We start from the raw sequence: 23,443 nt of genomic DNA, 5'->3' as shown, positions 1-23,443 counted from the left end.
AGAAATCAAATAAGTAGTCTTCTTTATGCTCAACTGGGATATATTTTTCATTCTCACTCTCAGAGACAAATAGCAGTTTTATGCATCTTTCCAAATATAAAGCATGCTATGGACCTTATAAATCCAAGTAGGTTTTTGTTCTCTAATAAATACTATTCTTAAAATGTGATAGTATCCAAGAGTTGGATGCTTGGTTGGAAAAGAAGTTCAGAGCTATCTAAATAGGAATAAAACAATTCACATTTGTATATATTCCTGAACAGGAGAAAGTAAACTTACCTAGAATCCTGGATCAGTCAGAATAGGATTTCTCAGACTGGAACATGGGCCATGAGGATGGAGATACTTTAAGACTGTATAGTCTGGAGCCTACGCAGCTTGAATACTTATTTGGGGAAGCAGCAGCAGAAGCATATATAGACAGTATAAATGGAACTGAACGCCTTCCTCTGCCTCTTGGATTCTGCTTCCTCCCAGTCCCTGTTTCTTGCTACGCCCTAACATCTACTGCGCTGATGAAAAAGAACCCCGTTGGGAGTATGGAAATCAACATGCTTAACTGTAGGTTTTCTTCTTTTGGGTGAAAGAAAGGAGAAAATTGAGGTTCAGTGTGATAGTTTCAGGAATAAATCCATGGAAGACAGTAAAGAATTAAACAGTCTTCCCAAGCATGATTGTATTAAATAACTAAGAAGTGATTTTCTTCTGGACTAATCTTTATGGACTGGGCTACTATGTCTCAGGAGAAAACACTATTCTTAAAAATCAGTGTGTGCACGTGTGTGTGTGCGTGTGTGTGTGTGTGTGTGTGTGTGTGAATAAGGATGACTTATAATTCCTGTAATGACATTTGTTTATTTTGTTTATTTTAAAAATGAGAATAAGTACTTCTATCATGGAGCTTCTGGAGCCAGGTATAATATTAAATCTCAAAACACTGAAATAAACCCCTATGTCTGTCTTTCCCAAATCTAATTAAAAGCTAGATTATAGATATGATGGATTTTGTAACATTCCAAAGGTTTGTAAAGAGTCTATCAAGCTAGAAGAAGATGTTACAAAGGCCAGGGCTTCCATAGAAACCATTCTGCCTCTCAGTTTCTATATTCCTGAAGAAGGATGCCTATCATAATTGGGTTCATTGCAGTAAAGAAGCAGAACTTTTCACAGTAGTGACAAATTAGAAAAGCAAAAAATAATTAAAAAAAACCACAACTCTGCATCTTTTTAACATGCCATGGAGCTGTACGTATGTACCTATATATACTCTTGTAGCTCAGAAGAAATTGGACTTAAGGAGTATGGGACAGACAGTTGCAGCCCAAGCAAGAGATGTTAGAGAGGGAATCAGGGATTAGAGATGAAGAATTTAGAGATGAACAAGGGTACCCAAAGTCTAGAAATATTAGGAGTGGAAAACAATTAGGCTTGATGATAATTGAGATAGGAAGTTAAGGGGAGGTGGGATTGAAGCATTCTTCTGAGATTCTTGGCCTGAGGTTGAGGAATAGCACTGTTTACAAAGACGGCAATAGAAAAACGAGGGCAGATTTGGAGCGTGTACTCGTTTGGAAGTATCTCCTTAAAATTCGTGTACTTTCTGGAATCTAAGAATGAGACCTTGTTTAGAAATAGGGTCATTGCGGTTGTAATTGGTTAGTATGAGGTCATACTGGAGTAGGGTGAGCCCTTAAACCAATGTGACTGGTGTCCTTCTAAGAAGAAAAGAGAGAAAGAGACTCATAGAGGGAAGGTAAACATGTAACAATGGAAGCAGAGATTAGAGTTAAGCTGCAAGGAGTTCCAAGATTTGCCAGGCAACCCTAGAAGCTAGGAGAGACTCATGGAACAGATTCTCTTAAGAAGAAATCAACCTCGCTGATACCTAGATATTGGCGTGAGAGCTGTTTAAAATGTGCACATCCTAAGTATCTGTTGTAAAGATGGTTCTACAGTAAGCAGTTTAGTAACTTGGGCAGTGTATCCACTGTATCCTGACATGGCCAAAGTCCTCTGCCACCGAACCAAAAATAGATCTAAACGAGATCATTTCAGGTTTTCCATTCTTTGTGCCATGTGGGTTTGACAGTGTGAAAACTGGACCAGGCTACAACATGGGCCGGGGGGGGGGGCATAGTTTTTATTTGTTTGCCTCAGGGAGGAGTGGGAAAAGGTTTTCAGAAGTGAGGAATACTTTCCTTATAGTCTAGATCTGGGTCAGCTCCCTGAGCTGTTTGTGGATTTTTGCCAAAGGATATTATGCTTCAAGTAAAACCCAGCATAGGTTGTTCCAGCTCTGAGAAGTCCATGGGTTCTAGGTTTGAATGCTTTGAAAGGATATATAGAGTTCCCGTCGTGGCGCAGTGGTTAACGAATCCGACTAGGAACCATGAGGTTGCGGGTTCGATCGCTGCCCTTGCTCAGTGGGTTAAAGATCCGGCGTTGTCGTGAGCTGTGGCGTAGGTCGCAGACGCGCAGACGCGGCTCGGATCCCGCGTTGCTGTGGCTCTGGCATAGACCGGTGGCTACAGCTCGGATTCAACCCCTAGCCTGGGAACCTCCATATGCCGTGGGAAGAGGCCCAAGAAATGGCAAAAAGACAAAAAAAAAAAAAAAAAAAAAGCATGACTTTGGAGTTCCCGTCGTGGCGCAGTGGTTAACGAATCCGACTAGGAACCATGAGGTTGCGGGTTCGGTCCCTGCCCTTGCTCAGTGGGTTAACGATCCGGCGTTGCCGTGAGCTGTGGTGTAGGCTGCAGACACGGCTCGGATCCCGCGTTGCTATGGCTCTGGCGTAGGCCGGTGGCTACAGCTCCGATTCGACCCCTAGCCTGGGAACCTCCATATGCCGCGGGAGCGGCCCAAGAAATAGCAACAACAACAACAACAACAACAATAACAACAAAAAGACAAAAAAGACAAAAAAAAAATAAATAAATAAAAAAAAAAAAAAAAAAAAGAAAGGATATATAAACTTTTCAAGTATAACTGCAAAATGAGAGGAAACAGCATTTTTTATTTTATTTATTTTTTATTTGTTTTATATAATAATTTTTTTTTCATTATAGCTGGTTTACAGTGTTCTGTCAATTTTCTACTGTACAGCATGGTGACCCAGTTACACATACATGTATAGATTCTTTTTTCTCACATTATCCTGCTCCATTATAAGTGACTAGATATAGTTCCCAGTGCTATACAGCAGGATCTCATTGCTTATCCATTCCAAAGGCAATAATCTGCATCTATTAACCCCAAGTTCACAATCCATCCTGCCTTCCCCCCCGACCCTGGCAACCACAAGTCTATTCTCCAAGTCCATGATTTTCTTTTCTGTGGAAAGATTCATTTGTGCCATAATTAGATTCCAGATATAAGTGATATCACATGGTATTTGTCTTTCTCTTTCTGACTTACTTCACTTAGTATGGGAGTCTAGTTCCATCTATGTTGTGGCAAATGGCATTTTTATGGCTGAGTGGTATTCCATTGTGTATATATACCACATCTTCCTAATCCAATCATCTGTGATGGACATTTGGATTGTTTCCATGTCTTGGCTATTGTGAATAGTGCTACAATGAACATGTGGATGCATGTGTTTTTTTCAAGGAAAGTTTTCTCCAGATATACACCCAAGAGTGGGATTGAGGAAATAGCATTTTTTAACTCATAGATGTTTATTTTTACCAACTCACTAAAAAAGTATCTTAATTTACATAATCTGTTGAAAACTTGTCAAATTATCTGTCAGTAATTACTATTGTCTTAGTACCTAAATGGTTCAGTTCTTCACTTTGTGGGTTTGTCTCAATATAATGAGCTTAAAATATGGATTAATGAAATATGATTCTGTCTCAGAACAACAGTTTATGTTATATCTAAGGACATATCAAGTTATTTTACAAAAGGATTTTTAAAGGTTTATTTTATTTGTTAACTTCTTTCAGATATTTTTATCATAAAACTATCACACTATTAAGAACATTTAAAGATTTTAGAATTTCAATTCTAACATTCAAACACAATTATTTCAACATTTACTGTCTTCCAGTCTTCTTACATTTGTAAGGATGTGTTTTTATATTAATATAATAATGGTATACCACTTGTATCTTATTTTTCTTCTTAGAATTACTATTACCAGAATAAAAATAAATAGGAAGAGCAAATTTCAAAAAAAAACATTTTGTTATTATGTAAAGTGACCTATGAAATAGTTTTGGCTGGAAAATTCTCTTTTTCAGCTATCAAGGGTATGAAACAGAAACTTCCAGTTTATTGAAAGGCTACATCTAAATTTTGCTGCACCCTGTGGTGATTATCAAGTTAACACAGAAATAAGACAACATAAAGAAAAACATACCCAAATAATTGAAATATGTTGCTTTAAGTATTAGCAGTGTTCAAATGTAGAATTCAGTTTTTCCAAGGACAATATGTGCTTGCTATTGTAAATTCTTCACCAAGAGTCACAGATGTTAAAATATAATCAGGTGATTTTTTTTTCTTTTAATCTCATTGTTTTGTCAACTCTCCATTATTATATCATTACAAGTTATTCCACATGTTATTTTCTGGAAAGATAATGTTTGACACTTAAAATACCACTAAGTTTTAAACTTCAAAATTTTGAAATAGCATTTTTGAGATAATATACACTTGCAGTGAAAATAAGAAATTTCAAAATTGTATTAAGAAGAAAATAAAGTCCACCTGTATTTCTACCATGAATTACAAACTTCTTTTCATATATGTAGCTTTTAAAAACAAAAGTGATATGTCCTGTCCCCTATGTCTCATTTAATATATCATCTTACTATATCTTTTCAAGGCAATAAATTATATTTTTAATAGCTACATAGCTATTAAATTTTTAACTAATCCTTATTGGTAAATATGCTGAATGTTTCCCAGTTTGGTTTTATAAATAATATCATAGTAGATAATTCTGTTCATAATCTTTATACACTGTTTACAGCTATTTTATTAAGTTCTTTCAATATATTTCTAGACATGGGATGCTAGGTCAGAGGATATTCACTTTTTAAACATTTTTAATGCATTTTGCAAAATTCCTTTTCAGGAAGCCAGTAACAATAAAATTTTTACCAACATACTAATTACTGTTTCAAAAAGTTTAAATTTGGAAATCAGTAGGAAAATGTAGCTCATATTTGTATTTCTCTGATTTTGAGTGAGGCTGAATATTTTTAGTTAGCCAATATATATGTTGGATATTTTGGGGTTTATTTTTATGAATTGCTTTCTTATATTCTTTATCTGTTTTTTAGTCCCTTTTTGTTTGTTCCAGGAGAGTTTAATTCATAATGACGTTAACTCTTTGTATGTTTGTTATGTTGCATTTTTAAATCATTTTCTTTTTGTTGCCATTAACCATTTAGGAAGCAGTACTTTGTAAAATACTTAAATTTTACGGATGTCAAAGCTGTCAGTTTTTTTCACAGTTTCTGATTTTGTTAAGCTTGAGAAAGACTTTCCCACATGTAAACGTATACATCTACATTTTTAATAGTACTTTTATATCTTCTTAATTTAAAATTTTTAATCATTTGGAAGTTATTTTAATAGAGAATGAAGCAAGCAATCTAATTTCATTATTATTTTTATTTTTTATTGTCACCAAATTTTATTTTGTTTTAATTTTTAAATTATTTTTATTTTTATTTTTTTATTACTCAATGAATTTATCACATCTGTGGTTGTATAATGATCATCACAATCCAATTTCACAAGATTTCCATCCCACAACCCAAGCACATCCCCCAACCCCCAAACTGTCTCCTCTGGATACGTGTAAACATATACATCTACATTTTTAATAGTACTTTGATATCTTTTTAATTTAAATTTTTAATCATTTGGAAGTTATTTTAATAGAGAATGAAGCAAGTAATCTAATTTTATTATTATTTATTTTTTTATCTTCACTGCTTTTATTTTGTTTTATTTTTTAAATGTATTTTTAAAAAAATTTTATTAGAGCATAGTTGATTTACAGTGTTGTGCCAATTTCTGCTGTACAGCAAAAAGACTCAATCATATAGATAGACACACATTCCCTTTCTTATATTATCTTCCATCATGTTCTATCCCAAGAGACTGGATATAGTTCCCTGCACTATAGAATTGGACCTTATTGCTTATCCATTCTAAATGTAATATTTTGCATTTGCTCACCCCAAACTCCAGTCCATCCCACTCCCTCCCTTCTCCCCCTTGGCAACCACAAGTCTGTTCTCTTTGTCCGTGAGTCTGTTTCTGTTTTGTAGCTAAGTCCTTTTGTGTCATAACTTAAATTCCACATATAAAAGATATCATATGGTATTTGTCTTTCTTTTTCTGACTTACTTCACTTAGTATGAGAGTCTCTAGTTCCATCCGTGTTGCTGCAAATGGCATTATTTTGTTTTTTATGGCTGAGTAGTATGCCATTGGGTATATGTACTACATCTTCTTAATCCATTCCTCTGTTGATGAACATGTAGGCTGCTTCTATGTTGTGGCTGTTGTGAAGAGTGCCACAATAAACATATGTGTGCATGTATATTTTTGAATTGTAGTTTTGTCCAGATATATACCCAGGAATGGGATTGCTGGACCATATGGTAGTTCTATATTTAGTTTTCTGAGGAACTTCCATACTGTTTTTTATAGTGATTATACCAATTTACATTCCCACCATCAGTGAAGGAGGGTTCTGTTTTCTCCACACCCTCTCCAGGATTTGTTATTTGTTGACTTATTTATGATGACCATTCTGACCAGGGTGAGGTGGTACCTCACTGTGGTTTTAATTTGCATTTCCCTAATATTTAGTTAAGCAATTAGTTTTCCCTAACATTAATTGATCATTTTTTCATGTGCCTGTTGGCCATCCATGTGTCTTCTTTGGCAAAATGTCTATTTAGGTCTTCTACCCATTTTTTTTTTTTTTTTTTTTTTTTGCCTTTTTTTGTCTTTTGTTGTTGTTGTTGTTGTTGCTATTTCTTGGGCCGCTCCCGTGGCATATGGAGGTTCCCAGGCTAGGGGTTGAATCGGAGCTGTAGCGACCGGCCTACACCAGAGCCACAGCAACGCAGGATCTGAGCCGCGTCTGCAACCTACACCACAGCTCACGGCAACGCCGGATCGTTAACCCACTGAGCAAGGGCAGGGACCGAACCCGCAACCTCATGGTTCCTAGTCGGATTCGTTAACCACTGCGCCACAACGGGAACTCCTTCTACCCATTTTTCAATTGGGTTGTTTCTTTTTTTGCTATTGAGGTATATAAGTTGTTTTGTATATTTTGGATGTTATTATTATTTTAAAAAAATATCTAGTCTTATCTCAAATTCATTTATTCCATAACCAATTCCTTCCCTACTGAAATAGCATCCCATGCCACGTACCTCCTTGGAGCCCACCTTCATCATACCTGTCCTTATCATCCTGAAGTTGCACAGAATTTCCTCCCACGTTCCTCCCTGGCTGCCATTCCTCCAAATTACTACAGGCTCTTCAATTGCCTCCCTAAGATGCCTGTATGCACAACTGTCACTCACCACCTCAAACTTGGAAGGAAAAGGAATTCCATGTTCCAATGTCATGGCTGCTGGCTTTCCTGAATTTCCTTGTTACTAGTTTTGGAACATGTCATTTTGTTAACCTTAAGAAACAGATAATTTTCTAATGCTTTAAATTTCCATTTTTATCATTTATCTACTAATTTCTCCTCTCTGCTTTGAAACTTTATTTTGCTTTGTGCTGCTTCTCCCAGACCTAGTCTCTGTTTTTTATTCTTCCTTCAAAACCAGTCTTTCATTTCTTCTGGAACACTGTTTCGATCATGATAAACTCCTCTTAACCTCCACTTTTTCCCTCTTTCCCTGAAACCCGACTCTCCCAGTGGTATCTCCCTTCCCCTTGAGCCCTTTCTATTGGAGACTATTCATTACACCATAGTTCATGAATCCCAGGGTAGAGAGGTGGATCTCATGTCCTCCATACAACCTCCCACCTCTAGACCATTATTTCTCTACCTCTTATACTCATTCTTATTCCTTTGAGCTATATTATCAACTACTATTGCTCATTCCTATGATCTGTTCACCACTGAACAAACCCCTCTTTCACTGAACAATCAAGCAACTCATTTGTACAGTCATCTTCTCCCTCCCATCCGCTCTTCTCAACCTGGGTGACTTCATGTCTATATGCAGCACCACAGCCTCTCAGTTTTTGACCTCCACAACTCAAGCAGTGGCCTCATTTACTCCTTTTCAGCCAACCCCTTCTATAGTCACACCCTGGATTTATTGTATGAAATTATTCCTTCCTAAAATTGCAAATTCAGAAACTCTCTGGGCACAGCATCCTATATTCTTTTTTTTTTTTTTTAACATAAATCCAAAGGTTCACACCAACACTTGTCCTTTGGCTTCATTGAGATGGCCAGTTACTTGATTTGTCTAATTTTACTCTTCATGCTTGGATGAAAATGTTTCTCAGTGGAGCCCACGTTTCCAATCAGCACAAGTCAATGGAGAACCTAAGAATTCTATGTGCTTCTGTAATCTCTTACCACCCTCTCCCCTAAACAGCAGCCTCAGAGCCTCACTACCACCTGCCTCTAGTCCTCTGTGGCCTAATGACCCCATTATCTTCTTGTTTATGCATATTGGTGCAAGAGTCCCTATCCTTCCAAGTAGCAGGATCAACTCTGCTGGTTTTCCTAGGACTAAGGGCCTTCCCAGGAAGCCGTGTGGACTAACTCCTTGACTTAAAGACACCACACTTCTGAAATTTTTGAAATTCCATATTTTCTTCTTTACATATTACTCAACTTTATCTTTACCTTCAAACTGTAAGCTATTTATTTCATCTGCATGTAATAGCTCTTACTGTTCCCTCTCTTTCTTTATGACCTTTTGAATATATTGTGGGTTGAGAAACTCAGATATCTGAGTGGAATGCTACAGTTGCTCACAGTAGAAAATCCACTTCAGATTGGCTTAAGGAGAATGGGAGATTATCAGATTTGTGTAATCCAGTTTTTAGTAACAGGTTGATCTAGAGCTCAAACTATTTTGTAAGGACCCAATTTCCTTCTCCTTCTTGACTCTTCTTCAATTTGGCTTCATTCTCAAGTCCTGCTTGGTGACAAAATTGCTATCTACAGCTCCAGGCCTAACTTTTCAAGTTCAAATTCAGAGAGAAAAAAAGTGTCTTTACTTAGTAGCTTTGGCACCAGTCCAAAGGTGGACTAACTTGCATCACAAAACCATTCTTTAAGCATTTGCTGGTTGGAAAAGTGTGATAAGCTTTTTGAGGCAGGTTTGCATCACACAGCCTTTCTGAGCCAATCACTGTGGCTCAGGGCAATGGGAGTTCTGATCTATCAGGAAGGGGGGGTCTTAACTTCACTCTTAGAAACAATAGAATCACATGCAGTGACCATAGGAGAGAAGGTTCCTCAAAGGAGAAATGGATGTTGGGCAAGCAAATTTTTTACTGTCCTCTAAATTAGTGACAAGAAGGTTAAAAACAAAGCAGTGCCATAAACAGGCTCTGATTAAATCTGTAGGAGTGTCTTATGAGTAACAACCGTGAATATTATTCGTGCATAAGTTTTATGGCATTTATTTTGACTAAACAGCAATATTTTTTCCTAATTATTTTTACTTATTTTGCTGTGCTTTGTTTAGAGATAAAGTTTCTGTGGAATACTAATATATAGGAAGTATCCGTTCGTTCATTTAATAAATAGTTACTGAATACATATGCAAAACCTACCATGAGCTATGGTAGATTAAAAAATGAATCGGATACAGATCATATCTCAGGTGCGTATGATCTACAGTGGAAATTAGAACACATGTGTAGACCATGTTAAGTGTATATTCTGATATTATAACTCCAGGAGTAACAAACCACACCAACGCTCAGAGATTTTTTAGTAACTTAAAACAAAAGTGTATATTTCTCTGTTTATGAACTGTGATCAGCTGGGCGGTTTTGACTTGGAATCACTGATGGCATTTACAGTCTGTTAAGAGTTGAGCTGGAAATATCTAGATTCCACCATATTTGATCTCCAAGATGCATCGTTTACATGGCTGGCAATTGATTCTGTCTGTTGATAGGAAGTTCAGCAGAGGTTATCCATATGAATGCCTACCCATGGCCTTGCTGTGTGTCTTGAGCCTCTCACAGAATGGCAGCTGGATTCTAAGAGGCCCAGATATAGCTGCAAGACTTCTTAAGAGCTCCTGGCATCATCTTTTTTCTCATAAGTGTTCTCATCATTTCTTCTAATACTGTGGCTCCACAGTTCCTTCCAAACCTCTGTCTTCTTCAGTTTAACTTATTTTATCTTTGTTCAGTTCCAAAGACCTTATCATCAGCCTTCCTTAAATACCATACTCAGCCAAAGACAAGTTGAACAGCAATATTTTTAATCTGATTCTTGACTGTTGTCTTTGTAGTTAAGTTGCAAAATAAGATTTGTATAAATAAATTTTGTGTAATATAATCCTCTTTAGTCATCATTAATGCATTTTAAATAATTAAATAATTAAATAATTTAAATAATTAAATAAATGCATTTACATTAAATTAATTTAATTTAAATTAAATTCCACCTGTTCAAATAATAATTTGAAAATAGATAATGTAAGAAGGGAATCTTTCTCCTTATATAAATATTTTTGCAGCTAATATTTATGGAAACATTTCAACATGTGATTTGAATGATAATAGTAGAGAAAATAACTAAACTAGAAATTAAAAAGTCTTGTTGTAAGGCCAACTCAGCTTTTAATTAGTCATGTGACCCTGAAGAAGTCTCTTAATCTGTTGAGATTTCAGTTTTTGTCAACATGATTACCCTAGTAGGAACAATATGGTTTCAGTTCTTCATCATAAAATCAATACAGAGATAAAAGTACCTGCATTATTCTAAATAGAATCTATAATTCCATATTTTAGTGCTATATGCACCCCTTGACATTAAGTTTCTTTTTTGTGGATGGTTATAGATAGTCTTTACTTAAGTTTTTCTCTTTTTTTAGTTTTTCTTTTTGGCTGCCCTGCGACTTATGGAGTTCCCAGGCCAGGGATCAGATCCGAGCCACAGTTGTAACCTATGCCACAGCTGTGGCAACCCTAGATCCTTTAACACACTGAAAGAAGATAAGGATGGGAAGATAAGTGGGGGTGCAGTGAAGAATTGTAAATGCTGGCATTAAAACTTGGGACTTAAATTTGTAGCTAATTTTTATCCTTGAAAGTGAGTAGAGAGTCATATAATCAGTGCTATGCTCTGAATAAAAACTTATTTTGACAGGTTGCATATATAGCTAAACACAAGTTGTGTAAATTTTTAAAAGGAAATTGGATAGAGAAGAAATGGTTATTGGCAATATCTGTTAAAATAATACTAAAGAATTTTGACTTATGGCCAATTCGATATAATGTCAAGTGGTTGTCCAACAAAGGTAGTATATTTGTAAGTTGTATAAATAGCAGTATCTTATCCAGAGCAAAGGAAGTGATGGCCCAGCTCTGTTCTATCATGGTCAGATTGTTCTGGACACTTAACTCCAACAAATAAACACGCACACATACATTGATCAAGATGGTCTGTTATTGCAGAAGTGATAGAAGGAATAATCATAAAATGGAGATATTTCACTAGGAGAAATGAACACCTGGAAAAGCGGGTGTTGAAAGGCAGTATAACATGATGTATAAAAAAGAGAAAAACAACCACAAACTTTGGAGTTGGATCTCAGCTCTGCTCCTACGTAGCTGTTTTATTTTGGGAAAGTCACTTATCCTTTCGAAGGCTTAGTTTCCTCTCGTACTCCTCTTGCCCCTCTCCCTTCCCCTTTCTTCTCCTCTTCTTCTTCTACTTTTTTTATAGCAGTAGCATAGGGCTGATACTCTTCACTTGCAGTTTCATTTTTTGGTTAATAATTGTCAAGTACCTAGCACATTTCCTGACATCCAATTTACCTCCATTCCTGTGGCCATTATGCTTATTTGAAAGACTGTCTCATATATCTATATCTATCTATAGATATATCTATGTATGTATATCTATAGATACACACACACACACACACACACACACACACACGAGTTTAGACTGGTCCTGTGAAGTTCCTGCAGAAAGATTTAGGACTATTGGAGAGAGAAATATTTTTGCTTCAAAATAAAAAAAGATAGTATAGGAGTTCCTGCTGTGGCACCATGGATTAAGAATCTGACTGCAGCAGCTGGGTTGCTGTGGAGGCAATAGGTCATTCCCTGGCCCGGAGCAGTGGGTTAAATTATCCACAGCTGTGACATAGGTTGCAGCTGTGGCTTGGGTTCAATCCCTGGCCTGGGAACTTCCTTGTACTGCGAGTGCAGCCATAAAAAGAAAAGAAAAAAGATATCATAAAGGTTAAAGTGCAATTAAAAAAAGATTGTATATCTAAGTAGGGTACTGCTTTTTTTAATTCAGTGGTGATAGGCTAGAGTCAAAGCTATATATGTTTTACATAAAAGTAATCTTTCTCTTCAGCATCTAAGAAGGAGTCCCCAAGAGAAAGGCTTTTACTCTTTTCCACGAAAGAATTACCAGAAATTTAGATGCGTAATTCAGAGTGCTCCACAGAGAAGTACAAAGTTTCTTTGAAATTTCATATTCATCATATACATTTGTATAATCTTGCATTCTACTTTATATGTATTTTTTGTTTTAAAATATAAATATGCTTTAAATATATACTGTAAAGTAAGACTTCTCTGATAAACAAAATTTATCACGTGGTTGTGAGTTTACTCTGGTATTTCCAAGGGTGCAGATTTCCTAGTTTTGAGGGAGCACAGCCTTAATGGTATTTAGAACCCTTAAGCTTATAATAGATTAGGAAGTCCCCCTTAAGTTAAGACAGGTAAGCTAAAAATTCAGATTTCTATTGATTGGAATTTGTGTTGCATGGATTAATTTAGGTCATCACATTACTGCTAATATAAAAAAATTGTCAATATTTGGCATAAACATATATGTGAACTTAAGCTGTAGACAAGGCGTAAAAGCATTATTATCTTTAAAGATGGAGGCTTATATCTTTAGCTCCTAAGAAGTGATGAGGTAAGAGGTTGAGTGGCTTCATGATATTGCACCTGGCTGCTGCATTTGTGGGCTTTTGTGTGTTGTTTGCTCATGTTCCTATTTATTTTTTTTAAATTAGTGCTTTGTGGGAGACAGATGTTGAGTAAATGCTGTTTTGTGAAGTATTTTTTAGGGAGGTTTTAAAATTAGAATAGTTTTTTCTTGCTTTTTATTTAGCTCTGAATTTTTGTTTGTTTCTTTTCTACTCTCTTCCCTACTTCACTTGCACCCAGATTTCTACACAAGCTGCTTTAGGAGTTACTAATCTGAATGGGAAATTATCTGCCCTGAGACCAGCTCTAGACCACCCCTTGGTTGCCTGACTATGAATACCCCTTGAATTTCATGTTGTTATGATTACAATAAAAGGAGCACAGGAAATCTGATTATTTTAGCCATATTACTGGAAGGGTTGGATCACTGCAGAGGTATCTACTTATTTTCCCTCAATGATTCAACATAGTTTAGAAAGAAGACCAGCCCAGAAGTCAGGAGAATAAGTTTTGTTTTGATTTTTGGTGAATTGCTTTATTACCTCATCCCTGGTTAATTAAGAGGCTAAAAATGTCCAATCCTCATGCATTTTACAATATTACCTAGGAGTTGTGTTCTCTAACCATTAATAAAACTATTGGAAAAATAGCTCCTTAATGCTAAGGAATATGCCAAGCACCAGAAAGACCAAGTTGAACAGAACAAGGTCCTAGCCCTTTAGAACATGGGATTCACACCGAGTAGGTAAATTACTGCGAAACAATGTAACTAATGCCACTGTAGCAGTATGCATCTAGCATAAGGTGCTCAGAGATAGTTATAAGAAATTCTAAAGCCAGGGGCAGTTTCCTGGAGAGGTGATGTTATTGCTAGATCTCGAAGGATAACCAATGGTTTTGCCAGGCAAAGAGGAATATGTGCTAGGAAGGGAAAAGGGGCTTAAAGTGTGGGATGTACTTAGGCAGCTGTAATTAAATCAATGTACTGGACAGCTGCCGATATGGCTGGAAGTTCAAGGGGAAGTTGATTCAGAAGTGCCTCACATTTCAGGATAAACAGCTTGGACTTGACTGAAGGTTTTGAATTGGTGGAGCAGTAGAATCGTATTTGTACTGTGGTAGACTGGCTGTGAGTCTGTATCCCTCTGAGCACGTACCTCTTTCTCTACAACAAAGAGGTAAAGGACAGTCCAGGAGATAGGAGCAAGGCTGGACTCATGTTTGCATGTGTGGGGAAGTTTTTAGGCTGGTTGGCTGGGTTGTTGCCTTGTCCTAAGAGGCAGATCAGATATGGATGGAAAAATATGCCTAATTTAGATTTGTTAAGAGCCTAGAACTAAAAAGACAGAAACGTAGGTTAAACTAGAGATAAGAATTGAAGATATTTGCTAGAAATTGCTATACTTAGAGTTATGTGTTAAGCTCTTTTAGGAACAGGCTTACCGTATGAGTCATGTGGTTTAATATGTTTTCCCCATTTTGTGGGGTTTGTTAACAGAAAATATCTAAATAATAAAATTCTTTGAAATTATGAAAGGTTTGAAACTCATATGTTAAACATGATTAAAAAAAGGAATGGCCTCCTTTATATGTGTGTGTGGTTTTTTTAATAGATGTTTTCCAGCCATGGATTTTGGCTTTTGATGCATTAGTTTCCTGTCAGCTTCTCTAAAGATTCAAGGATAGAGTTTAAATTAAGGATGCATTCAAGGGAATCCTTCAGGGTAGGAACTAACTCTGCTCTGATTTTTATTTAGTTGGAGAGCATCCCGAGAAATGTGTATGGATTATGTAACTAGTCACTTAGGGCCCCTGGCCTCCTGTTAGCCTGGCCCTGTTGAGAGGCAGTGCACTGGGAGCAGCTGGGTCAGACTCAGCGCTGTTGCCTAGCAGTCCAAGAGGAGCAGTCATAAGGGGTTGTTGCTGAGCAACCAGGGGGCTCCTGGTGTCGCCTCATCCCCCACGGAAATGTACAGTAGTGGTGGGCCTGTCCCCATGGGAGGAGCAGTACAGTCTGGCAGGGGGCCAAGCCTCCCTCAGAGGCACAAGGGTTGTTAGCAGTAAGTATTTGATCTTAGAATCAAAGATGATAACTTATGTTTTGTTAACATGCAATTAATTTATGGAATTATTGATGTAAGTTTAATTAAACATGAACTTGGAGCAAGGCAGGTAGCTGTGTCAGCCAGAGTTCTCTTTGCAAATACTTTCATTCCAGTTTCTTTCTTTCAGGCTTAGTTGCAAGTTACCTTTTCTGGGTTAATGGAAAGTAATTTTTCTTTATGCCTCATGGAATATGTAACTTTCCCTATCAACATTATTTAGCCAAAGCAAATATTTACATTTGAGAAAAACCAGCAGGCTAACTCTAGTTTGTCAAGTGGGCCAGCATGGCAGAGTATTTGACTCAATATGAATGCAAGAATTTTCTGCTAATATTTCAGATACTACTCTGAGTTTCCTCTCTGTATGAAAAGTCTGAAAATAATTCACCAGAACCACATCTTACTTTATTTTTTAGTATTTAACACAGTCCATAAGTGACTCTTTAGGAGAGTTGATAAAATGTCGAAACTAATCAGCTCTTGTAAGAAGGCTAAGTTATGCTTTTAGGACTTAAAGTGGTCCATATTGAGCAAGCCTTTTCCTGAAGATCCAAAAACATATTTTAAAAGCAAAAATTCAGCTTTTTCGATCTTTTGGAGTAACACACAGTTGCATCAAAGACTAAAGTGTGAAGTAGAGGAATAAACATCCATCACTGAGAAATAATTTACATTGGCCAGCTAGAAAGAAGTGATATACACCTTTTTTAATCTTCCTCTTCCCCGTATTTTTTCATTCAGTAATTTTGGCTTTGAGCTGTAACCATTTGCCTGTGAAGGTTTCAGGAAGCTGGGCTTTGGGTACAAAGCGGGAGGTTTCTTTGTTGGCATTGGGGTCAGCACTCTTTGAGAGACCTGTATTCTTTTGAAAAAAATACTTAAAACCTTAAAAATTCCTCAAGAATTGTGCATATAGATTTTTGTCTTACACACACATGCATACCCACTAATATGTCTAAACAATTTAATCAGAATACACCTGGGATAGTATAGCAATAGTAATAGAAAAATTAAATTTTTCTAAAATGCCTTATTTTTAAAGCTACTTATTTAAAAGTGAACATTTTACTGCCTTTATCATATTACCATTGGCAGAGGTTTTCTATTTATCTTTGTTACAAAGAATATTAATAAATCTAAAGCATATTAAGCACAATATATGCCAGGCACTATTCTTTGTAAATTAAACTAAGTATATCATTTAACTCTCCCAAAACCCTGTGTGAAAGGTGATAGTTTTATGAATATTTTACATGTGGAGAGGTGTAGGCCTGCCCAGAAAGATCAAGCAACCAGGCCAACTATACATAGTAAAGACTTATAATCAGGAAGTTTGTCTTCAAAATTTGTGCTTTCAATCATTTTATGCTATATTTTGAACACCGTATTATTTCATGAGGGCATCCCAGTCAGTAATCACAACAAACTTGTTTTTAATTTATAATGATATAGTGAGAGAACACAAGAGAATGAAAACTATGAAATCTTTTACATAACTAAGTTTGTTTCATTTATTCTTTGGGCCTATAGTCCACAGCAAGAAGCCTTTTTAATCAAATTTCTTTCTGTCTGTCCAAATTCTATTAAATGCAAAATAAATTTGGTAGGCATTTGGCACTAAAGTTGTTTCTTTTCAGGATGAGATATGTGGTCTCTTTTCTTTGGCATATGAGATGTGAAGAAAGAGGAAATGGTTAAAAGAAAAAATAGAGGAAATTAATAAGTGAACTATTTTTGAGTCAATTCTCCAAAAAAAAAAAAAAAATCCTCTAAGATATAGAGCTACAAAACATCAAGGAACTGCCGCCTAGTCATGAGAAAAATAATGCAGAGGAATAGTTATGTATAAAGGCTAGGTCAACAGTCTGGGAATATTGTAAGGCATCATGACGCATAGTGGATCAATGGCAGGCTTTCTAGTCAGACAGAGATGAACTCGAGTCCTGTCTCTGTGACTTATCAGCTGTGTGACCTTGGGGAAGTACCTCACCATCTCTAAACTTTGAAAAAAGTGCTTTCTTCTTTTTGGAAAAAAAAAAGATTAATTGTGATGATTAAGTGGAATAAAATGCAAAGTGTATAGCAGGGCTCATGACACAGAACAGTTGTTTATGGAATGTTAAAATCCCTTTTTCTTTTTTAATTTTATAATGATTTTTATTTTTTCCATTATAACTGGTTTACACTGTTCTGTCAATTTTCTACTGGACAGCCAGGTGACCTAGTCACACATACATGCATATATTCTTTTTTCTCACATTATCATGCTCCATCATAAGTGACTAGATATAGTTCTCAGTGCTGTACAGCGGGATCGCATTGCTTATCCATTCCAAAAGCAATAGTTTGCATCTATTAACCCCGAATTCCAAGTCCATTTCCCCCCCCACCCCCCGCCTTGGCAACCACAAGTCTATTCTTCAGGTCCATGATTTTCTTTTCTGTGGAAAGGTTCATTGGTGCTATATATTAGATTCCAGATATAAGTGATACCATATGGCATTTGTCTCTTCCCTTTTTCTCTTCTCCTAGCAGCACAACAACAGAGTGAAAAGGGGCTTATCCTGGGTACCAGAAGGGTCAAGGAAATTTTTCAGTAGGATTTCGGGGTCAAAGTTGTTCAACATTTTTAAGATTCTTGGTCAGAGTTGCCAAATTGTTATGTAAAAGCAATATTACAATGCAAATATCACCTTTTAAAATTAGAAAACCTGATTTTTTACTTTGCCTATGGTTATGGTATTGACTTGAATCTAAGGAGACGGATACAATGTTCAACTTTCTGTGTTAACTGAATCTGAAATGTGAATGTATCTCTGATTCTGTCATTTTCATCAGTTCCTCCTCATTAATTCTTCAGCTGCTGAGACTTCATTCAAAAATTTCAAAATTAAAAAAAAATTCAGATGATTAATTTTAGATACACTAGAGATATGACACAGATAAAATTTTGATTTTGCTCATTTGTGTATATTTCTTTTCAAGTACTCTAGCTGTAACTCTCTGTCCCCTGAAACAGGGTCTTTGTTTCCTCCACGGCATCTATCAAATGGTAGATAATAATATTTGCTGAATGAGTGAATGGATAAAACAAGTTATTTGCATTTTATGTCCATGCAATAGCTATTAAAGCTTTTGAAAATGTGGCAGTTGTCAAGGATCTTGTTAATAGCTTAGCTTAAAAACTATCACAGTTGTAGAAATAAAGCATGTACAGTAGGAAAAAATAGAAGAGACTAGACTAAGAGTCAATGAGGGGGAAACTTAATAAATAAATAAAGGAATTTTAATATAATAATGCTAATTTGATTGTGAACACATAAATTAATACACGAGTTTTCTATATTTTGAAAAAGGTATAAATTCATGATACAGATTCACCCTTTTTAGAACTACATATAGCAAGAATAAGCATTAAGACATTTGCAATTCTTCGTTTTAAAGTTATAATATACCTTTTGCTCATGTAAGTAAAGACGTGAATTTTCCATTCAATAATCACTATTTGAGTGCCTACAATGTATCGTGTCAAGTGCTGTAGATAGATGAATAAAACATTGCCACTCAAGATGTTCATTGGCTGCTAGTGAACACAGAGCCATCACACGAAGTCAACCATGATAAGTGCATCAGAGAGTTAAGAACAAAGTGATTTAGGGGCAAGGGTTATGATTCATACCATACTCAGGCAGTTCCAAAGAGCTTTACAAAAGCAGCAACCTTCGAGCTAGGCTTTTAAGGATGGCCAAGAGCCTGCTAGTGAGAGCCCAGGGTGATGATGTGCATTCTAGGGGGAAGCAGGAAGTTTTTATATGGCCTATTTGTGCAATTCCTTTCATATTTGTTGCTAGTCCCCTGGCCAAGGGGTTCATACCAGCACATTTTATCACACCTTATACAAAGTCTCCTCAGTAAGTATTGGTTTTTGAATATCTGAATGAATGAATGAACAAACTTACCTTCTTAATATGGGAAAATAATTTTCAAAGAAAAATTATACTTCATTGAGGGTTGTGTTCTTATACCTGTGCAATTCAAAGGAAAATACACTTAAAAAAAACCCCCTGTGATTAATATTCGTCTCACCAGATTTTAAGAAAACACAGTTATGGGAGTTCCCTGGTGGTTCAGCAGGTTAAGGATCTGGTGTTGTCATTCTGTGGCTTGGGTCATTGCTGTGGCATGGATTTGATCTCTGGCTTGGGAACTTTTGCAGCCATAGGTGTAGCCAGAAAGAAAGAAAGAAAGAAAGCTCCACTATGGACTTTATTCTTATCACTCTGTTTTTCTCTTTCTACACTTAATTTCTACATTTTCAGTGGTTTGTTTGGATACATGAGTTCAAATATATTCATTTGGGTTTTTTTTTTCAATCTAAAATAAAACCTCCTTAGACTGAGGCTGCTGTGCTGCTTATATATAAAGTGATATTCAGGTTGGTATTTTTTATTTCCTTTTTAGAAACAAAACAAGTTCATCCTACTTTAATTGGAGCCTACATTCTCCAATTAAAAACCTACAATATATTGACAGAAAATGGGCACACATTTCCTATTGGAAAGTGTCCAGTAATATCTGGAGGGTTTAGCTAGGTTTTAAGGAGATTGTATTAACATTTGTGCCATAAATGACAGTTGGGTTATTTTAATTACATGACAGTTTCAGCCAAGATTTGTCACTGTTGTGGGTTCCTTTTCCTTTTCTTTCCCTTTTAGATTTCAGCACGTTTTGGAAAGCCAAGTATATTAGAGTATGATTCCTTTGGTATTTTATTTTATTTTATTTTATTTTATTTTATTTTATTTTATCAGAAGCTCAAACAAAACTCATCAGAATGTTACAGTCCCGAAAGGAAGCTGTAAGACTTAGGAGTGTGACCACAACTACCTTTCTAGGATCTCAAACCTAATCTAGTGTTAAACACAAGAAGCACACTTTTTACTTCTGCAGTACTTCAGGGAGGGTAACAGAATAATATTGCATATTCATATTTTATCGTGGATGATCTTGCTTGATTCTAAGAACAACCTGGAGAGATAAGCAGAGTAAATATTTTCACCCCTATTTGATAGGCAAGACTCTGTCATTTACCTACCAAAAAGATGACTCCTCAAAGTCAACAGTTGATAAAGGGATGAGCAGGAACTAGAACAGAGTTCAGTGCATCTGCCTCTGTGTTACAACACCCTGAGGACTTTCTTTTACTGGCTTACTTGTAAGCTATGAGGAAATGTGGAAGCCACTGAAAGAGACAAGTAATGCAATTATTTGCAAATGACCTAAGAGATGGCTAGCATAATGCTGTTGGCATTGGGAGAAAAAGGCTTTACTTGAGAATCATGGTGAAATATTTCCACCACATACAATTTTTGGGTTTTATACAAATCACAAGTTCAATAACTGTGCCAGTTTGAGTGGAAAGTGAAACATGGATTGAAGAGGCATTTCTCAAATCAGGGAGACTAGTGAGGGATGTTATAATCTCCGTAAGAATTGATGGGGTGAAGTCAGATGTGGGTGAGGAAGGTGGAAGTAGATGGTGCCTGTGGAAATGGAATTAGAAGGAAGAGTGATATCAAGGAGAGTTATGAACCTGGAATAGAATTCGGTGGTTTATTACAAAGGAGAGAAGAAAACAGCAAACAGCACTGGATTCTCACCTGCTCTGAATAATCCTGGTTAAGTTAGGCAGCACATACAAGCATAGGAATATTGACATTCCTGGCTCCATACTTTATAGAAAAAGGAACAGATGATCTCCATAACAGGAATGAAACATGATCCTCATCTAGGACAACTAAGCCTTTATTTTGTGTCTGCTCAAATATGTAGACTGCCTGAGTAAAGGTATCCTGGTTTACCCAATTATTGGTTGTAGCCACCTCAGTCAGGCGTGTATATGGAAGTGAAAATAACACAGTTGTTTTTCTCTGTTATTAGTATTAGAATGGGGCTTTTGATGTAGAGATACCTAAAAGGATATGAACAGGAAAAGCATGCAAGTGTGTCAGATGCCTCTTCATAGCAAAATTTCAAGTTACCTTTTGATGTGGGCCGGATTTTATTGGGTTGATTTTCTCTTCTGGAATTCCAATCACCATGTTAGATAATTGAAGAAAACAATGCCCTTGCTCCTTGGCATTGGAATTTAAAGATGAACTGCTGCAGGGATTTTTGAATTTTAAGATCACATATCTGAGAAAGGCTGTCACTCAGTGAAACTATTTTCAATGGAAATTTGAAAAGCTGAACAAAAAAATACATTTTGCTGTATTGTTGATTTTACTCTTTAGTAGGAATGTCTCTGACTGCTCGTATTACACAGTCTTAGAGCAAAACACAAGAAAGATTGATCAGAATACACTTGGTGGGTTTGAATAGGGAATGAAATAAAAAGAAATATACTCCTCTTTTATGGGAGAGTGCTGAGCTGCTTACTCAAGAAAATTTATCCTGTTCCTGTTATAAACCAGAGAAGTATAAAAGAAATCAGGATGAGGAATGAAAAAACAACAATGAACATTGTTTTAAAATTGTGTGGCATTTTGTCATTAATTTAGATGTTATTGTCCAAGAAACCATTTGTTCTTTTCCAAAAGAGGCAAGGAATAAGGGATGTTTATCTTAATAAATCTTTTTTCCCCCCTTTGTTTCCTTCAGAGGTCATGGTATACTGAAAAGGCACTCAATCAAGAGAAATCTGGAGGGAGTTGGAAACCATCAAGTTTTTGAGGACACAAAGGGTGCAGAAAAGATCGAGGTTGGTATACTTTTGATTCATCAATCCTGTGATTGAAGGTGTCCCTGAAAGTATCTCTGTTGCTGTAAAGCCAGAGGGCAGCAAAGAAAAGGTAAAGTGAGAGGTCTTTATTTTAGAAAACAAATCCATATGGTTAAATTGAAGCTTGATAGAATCTTAATGTCACATTAGTAGCAAGTAATGCATGCTGAGAACTTGAGCTACTTGTTTCCAGCCTCTGTCCACCAGGGACAGAGTACAGAGATGAAGCTTGGTTTGATATTTCTGTTCTTAGCTATGCTTATTTAAATTGTTCTCAACAGAAGCAGCTCATCCACCAAAATAATGTTTTAAATTTATATCTTTTAAAACAGAAGAAAAACTCATTATCTATCAGGTCTAATAAATGTACTGCTCTTCTAATACTGATCTCAGAGATCATACTGATGGCTTTATAAGCAGTATATGCAAGTAAATATTCTTGATGACACTGATTGGTGGACATAAATCCCAAATGCTTTCTATGTCCTGCTGATGTATTTGAGGCCCCCCAACCTCCTAGTGCTGCGTTTCCCACTCAGAGTGAGAGACCCGCTCCCCTGTTGCCGTTAAGATGGAAAATTGGAGGCCTTGGAATAAGCCTCTGCCTGCAAAAGGCTCTGGCAGTCTCCTCCCACTCTCCATTCCCATGGGAACCAAGCCTCAAAGGAACGGGCAGGAGTGGAAGACATTACATTTGGTTGAGGCTTGTTGCCTGGTTTTCTCAAAACCAGTATAACTTTCCTATTAACCCACTGTGATTTCATTTAGACAATGGCATCATTGTAATTGTGTTATCTGAGCATTTTTACTATTTTTGTGTCAACTTTTTCAGGTTATGTCAGCAGAGAATAACATGTTTTAATTGAAGTCTGCCTTCTTTTATGCTGTAATTTCACACAAATAATATTATCAAAAGCACTTTTATTTCTACATAAGCAACAGAAATCTCCATCCTTAGAAAAAACAGCAAGAACCTATGTGAACATTAATTTTGTAGTCCAGGAAAATTAAGGCTAACGTCACATAATTTATTGAGTCTATTGTGAGTGGAGTGTGTAGTGATTTATAGATGGAATACCATGCAGTCCTCACAATAACTGTGTGAGAAAAGTAAGGAAGGCATAGTTATTCCCTGTGACAAAAGTGCACCTTGCCAGTTGCACACATTTAGCTAGTGGTGGTGAAATTAGGATTTGAGGCTAATTTTGTTTGATCTTAAGCCTATGCCCTTGACCAGCTTGGATCATGCAAAGATGAGCAAAGTATCTTGTTTACATCAGGTATTTATAATCAGTGGTTGAAAATATACATTTTTAAGGAACACATCATCCCATGCTCTATGAACTCTACAAAAGAGATGAAAAATTTTTCTGATTCATGTAACCAAAAGCGTAAT

At 36.3% G+C, this 23,443-nt stretch overlaps 1 protein-coding gene across 5 annotated transcripts in view; it reads left to right on the top strand.

Moving 5' to 3' along the window:
- The window catches only part of PKIB (cAMP-dependent protein kinase inhibitor beta), a 109,219-nt gene that overhangs the window by 4,107 nt on the left and 81,669 nt on the right, over positions 1 to 23,443 (top strand). For all 5 annotated transcript variants that reach the window (XM_021088793.1, XM_021088787.1, XM_021088819.1 and 2 more), the window contains exon 2: positions 21,927 to 22,026. The gene's annotated coding sequence lies outside the window, so the exon portion shown is untranslated. The remainder of the gene's footprint in view (positions 1 to 21,926; positions 22,027 to 23,443) is intronic.

The sequence above is a fragment of the Sus scrofa genome, chromosome 1 (genome assembly GCF_000003025.6).
Source record: "Sus scrofa isolate TJ Tabasco breed Duroc chromosome 1, Sscrofa11.1, whole genome shotgun sequence".
NCBI lineage: Eukaryota > Metazoa > Chordata > Mammalia > Artiodactyla > Suidae > Sus > Sus scrofa.
Note: the sequence above shows the minus strand (reverse complement) of the source record. Positions and strands in the feature narration are given on the sequence as shown.